Below are 5,275 nucleotides of genomic sequence, written 5' to 3'. Positions count from 1 at the left end.
TTGCCTGATCGTTTTCTTCACTCCCTCAGGTGGTGTTCGTACCACTTATTACTGCAAGGTAAGATGATGTTTCTTGCACAGGCTCCAGTGGAGGGGCTTTTGCCACTGAATCATGCCTCTTTTTGTACTGGTTCTGTGCAAGTGCCGAGCATTCACTTGCTATGTGGTTTATGGTTTATTTTTTCATATTGCACTTCCTACATATGGGAGAGATGTTATTTCCGTCTATAGTTCTTTCTTTTTTGAACATATCTGGTTCTTAGGGCCTGATCTTGTGGCGCTGTATCATTCCTTCAGTTTCCTTCTTTAGCTCTCCCCTCTGTAGCCATTGCCATGTGTCATCGCTGGCTAGTTCTTTAGTCTGTCTCATGTATTGTCCGTGCATTGGGTTTGTTGTGCCAGTCCTCGTTCTGTCTGTCTTTCCTCCTGTCTCTGTATATTTCTGGGTCTTCGTCTACTTTTATTAGTCCTTCTCCCCATGCACTCTTTAGCCACTCGTCTTCACTGGTTTTCAGATATTGCCCCAGTGCTCTGTTCTCAATGTTGACGCAGTCCTCTATACTTAGTAGTCCTCTCCCTCCTTCCTTTCGTGTTATGTATAGTCTGTCCGTATTTGCTCTTGGGTGTAGTGCTTTGTGTATTGTCATTGTTTCCTGGTTTTATGATCTATGCTGCGGAGGTTCTGCCTTCGTCCATTCCACTATTCCTGCGCTGTATCTGATTACTGGCACTGCCCATGTGTTTATGGCTTTTATCATATTTCCTCATGAGTTTTGACTTGAGTATCGCCTTGAGTCTCTGCATATATTCTTTCCTGATCGTGTCCTTCATCTGGTTGTTTTATATCTCCTCCTTCCATTATTCCCAGGTATTTGTATCCTGTCTCATCTATGTGTTTGATGTTGCTCCATCTGGTAGCTTTATCCCTTCAGTTCTCGTTACTTTGCCTTTTTGTATGTTGACTAAGGCGCATTTTTCTATTCCAAACTCCATCCTGATGTCCCCAGATACAATCCTTACAGTCTGGATTAGGGTATCTATTTCCTTGATGCTCTTACCATACAGCTTGATGTCGTCCATGAACATCAGATGGTTGATTCTGGTGCCTCTTTTCTTGAGTTGGTAGCCGGCATCCATCTTCTGTAGTACTTTTGTCATGGGAATCATGGCTACTACGAAGAGTAGTGGGGACAGTGAGTCGCCCTGGAAGATCCCTCTCCTGATATTATTATTATTATTATTATTATTATTATTATTATTAATATTATCATTTACTTTAGAAGTTGATGCCATAAATTTTTATTATTATTATTATTATTATTATTATTATTATTTATTATTATTTTATTATTATTATTATTATTATTATTATTATTATTATTGTTGTTGTTGTTCACTCCCTTTGTCAACTAAAAAACTAACTGACTTAGTCAGCATTTGCATGTATTTTGTGCATCTCTGACGGGAAAACGCCCATTGGCAATGGTCTCTTGCATATTTCATGGGGTGGGCGTGCGGGCGACTGGGCATGGATTGACGGGTATCGAATCGCCCCGGTGTGTGATCTTGGCTTGGGGCACGTTGACCCAAGGGACGTATTTTTAACTTTTACGTTTTGTGATGGAAAATGCATTCGAGGTTTGGGTATTGGCAGTGGGATTTCATTGTTTTTATTTTTCTTTTATCTGTAGTTTTTGTCTTGGGTAGAGTTTTTCTGGGTTTTTTCTTTTTTTTTTTTTTTTTTTTTACATTTTACGGTGTCTAGTTAGACTTTTTTATGTTTATAGTGTGATTTTTTTTTCATCAGTAGTTTTTGTTATGGGTAGAGTTTTTTGTTTACATTTTATTGGGCCCAGTTAAATTTTTTTTTAGGCATTTGCAATGGGAGTTTATTTATTTAGTTTTAGTCTTTTATTTCCGATTTCAGTTTTTTTTTGGTGGGGTTCCCAGTTAGTTTTTTTTATGAATTTGCCATGGGAATGTATTTTATGTATTTATTTTCAATAGCTTATTTGGTTAGAGTCTTTTTCGTGTTTTATTTACATTTTAGAGTCGCCCTGTGAGAGGTTTTAAATACTGTATTTCTTAAACGTAAATTTTGACTTATATGTATATACATATGTATATACTATACATACATTCATATACATATGTATGTACATTTACAGTATAACCGAAGCAAAAACTCTCACCTGACTCCGCGAGTTCTCGAACAACACTGACTCAGAGATAAGACGAATGAAGTCATTTTTTCTCACTCGGCCTTATCGGTGGGCTGCTATCACGCGTCATTATGCTTTTCGAGAGCGCTCTTAGACTCGAATGGAATTCGCTCGTTGTGCCTTTGATCAACACATTTGGTTTTATCAAGAGTATAGGTGAGTGGGTGGAGTGTGTTGGAGGCCGGCTGTCGTGAATTATTGCTTCTTGAATTTTATGTCTTTATTAATTTTTTATTTTTTCCAGTAAGTAATCTTTTCTTTCTGCATTGCTTGATACCTTCTGCTCGTTCTATCAGATGATTTTTTTGAATAATAATAATAATAATTAATAATAATAATAATAATATAATAATAATAATAGTAGTAGTAGTAGTAGTAGTAGTAGTAGTAGTAGTAGTAGTAGTAGTAGTAGTAGCAGATAATAATAATAATAATTAATAATAATAATAATAATAATAATAATAATAATAATAGGAAAAAAACTCCCTATCTCATCACTGAAGTCCTGATTTCTCCTCTGTGCGCTCGGTCGAATCCACTTGAGAGGACGAAATGATTATCAACTAAAAAATTCCCCTTCGGTTAGCACATTGAAAATATTAGTTCCGAGGTAGATCGAATTGGATATTAGAGGACGTTTGTTGCTTAATGCATATATATATATATAATATATATATATATATATATATATATATATATAAATATATATATATATATATATATATATATATATATATATATATATATATATATATATATATATATATATATATATATATATATATATATTCATATGTTATGCACCATTTCGAAATAGGGAACAATTAGTGATTCATATAAGCTTTATCACTAATTTCTCCTCTGTAATGAATTTCAGATGTTCATTTTAAAAATGAATAAACCGCTACTTGTCTGTCGATTACTTATTTTATATATTAATAGACGTCTTGTTATTATAGATAAAATAAATGTATATTATTATTATTATTTAACAAAAACGTTGCATACTCACGTATTTAATTCTTTAATCGATCAAGCCAAATATTTTTAATATTAGAGAGAGAGAGAGAGAGAGAGAGAGAGAGAGCCCCATATAGGAAGACAGGGAGATGGATGGTACCGTGTAACGGGAGATAAAGGGTTGATTGATAGATCTCTTCGACTGCAGGTTGGTTTGCCTTCCGTATCTCATTTCGAATTCTGGAAGAGAATAGAGAATAGAGTGAACGAAAGAAAGGAGAATTTTCTTTTTTCTTTGCATTTTGTGATGAATGAGAAGGTCTGTGTTTGAATAGGGAATGAGAATTTTCAGGATTTTTGCATGCGCACATATAAATAGATATAAAATAAAACGAAAATTGATAAACGGATATACATAAATAGATACAAATATACAAAAATATGTTAATTTTATATTATATATATATATATATATATATATATATATATATATATATATATATATATATATATATATATATATATATATATATATGTAAATATATGTGCATAGATATGTCTATGATATACACTTACATATATATTTATATACACATATGTATACAAATATATATGTGTATGTATACATATGTTTGTATTTGCCCAAAACCCCGTGCGTGCGTGTGTGTGTGCGTGTGCTCATATTCGTGCTTGGGCTTGTCCATGCGCCCCATTTGGTGGGGGATGGGGTTGGTAGTGGATGGTGGAGGGGGGGGGGTTGTGATGGAGCCTGGTGGTGCAAAAAAAAAAAAAAAAAAAAAAACAAAAAAAAAAAAAAAAAAAAAAAAAGACGGAAGGAAAAAGCAAGAGAAAAGAGAAAGCACAAGAGAGCGAGCAATCCTCTCTATTCCATATAAATCTTTTTCTTCGTTGGATGCTTCTGCCACCTTCTTACCTCCTCACCTCTCTCTCTCTCTTTCTCTCTCTCTCTCAAACTTCCCTTTTGAACTTTGGCAGAACCTCAAGAGAATCCTGCTGAAGGAACCTAACCTTACCCCCCCCCCCCCCGGCTCTCCTACCAACACTCCACCCCCCCAGCCCCCCACCCCCCGCTATCCTTACACGTCGAACCAGCACAAGGGCACCTGTCGTTTAAAAGGCTCTCCTCTCGACTTTAAGGATCCCTCCGAAGACATCCTACAAGGATGCTAAACCTTCTTGAGTGACTCCTTTTATGCTTTTTTTTGAGGGGGGCGGGGTGGGGGCGGGGGGGGTGGGGGGGGGGGGCGATTGGGGGTGCGAGCGAGCGAGTGACCTGTTTGTTTACAAAGGATCTGGACAAGATCTGGGTCGTTCACCTGCCCGCGGCTTTCTAATTTTTGCTCCGCTGGGGGTCGTCCTGGCGTCTTCCCTCCTCCCAACACCCCCGGGGGATTCAGGTCCTCCTCCTGCCTCCTCCTCCTCCTCCTCCTCCTCCTCCTCCACCAGCCCCAAGCAAGCACCCTGAGGTGATTGCAATTGTTGGTTGGGGGTGACTCCTATTAAATCATTCCGTGATGTACTTGGCGTCTCTCTCTCTCTCTCTCTCTCTCTCTCTCTCGTTCGTGTTCGTTGCAAGTGGCGCTTTTCAAAGCTTGATTTACCTGGCGTCACGCATGCTTGCGTTCGTTCGAGTGACACTGACATTTTTTTCTTAACTTTTGATATTAGTGTTAACCCTATTTGGCATCTATATCCTTTTAATTTCTGTGATAAAACCTTACAAGTTACAGAGTAAGATATTGTGTGTTGTTGTACTTGTGTTTACATAGTTGTGAAAGGTTGTGAAAAGCATTGTGTTGGGTTGTAGTAATGATGGTTGTATTCATAAAGCTACTGGTCCAAAGTAATATATATACTATATATATACATATATATATATATATATATATATATATATATATATATATATATATATGCAGAAGCCAGGTACTATGTCGTACCTCTAAGTAAATGGGGATACAATCCACAATGAAGTAAATTCCTCTTGTAGTTTAAAGTATATAGTTCTTGTATAGGATTAAAGCTTTCGACCATCAACTGTGGTCTTGTTCCCTATACAAGAAAAACCTATA

The sequence above is a fragment of the Macrobrachium nipponense genome, chromosome 19 (genome assembly GCF_015104395.2).
Source record: "Macrobrachium nipponense isolate FS-2020 chromosome 19, ASM1510439v2, whole genome shotgun sequence".
Classification (NCBI taxonomy): Eukaryota; Metazoa; Arthropoda; class Malacostraca; order Decapoda; family Palaemonidae; genus Macrobrachium; species Macrobrachium nipponense.
This window is presented reverse-complemented; position numbering follows the sequence as displayed.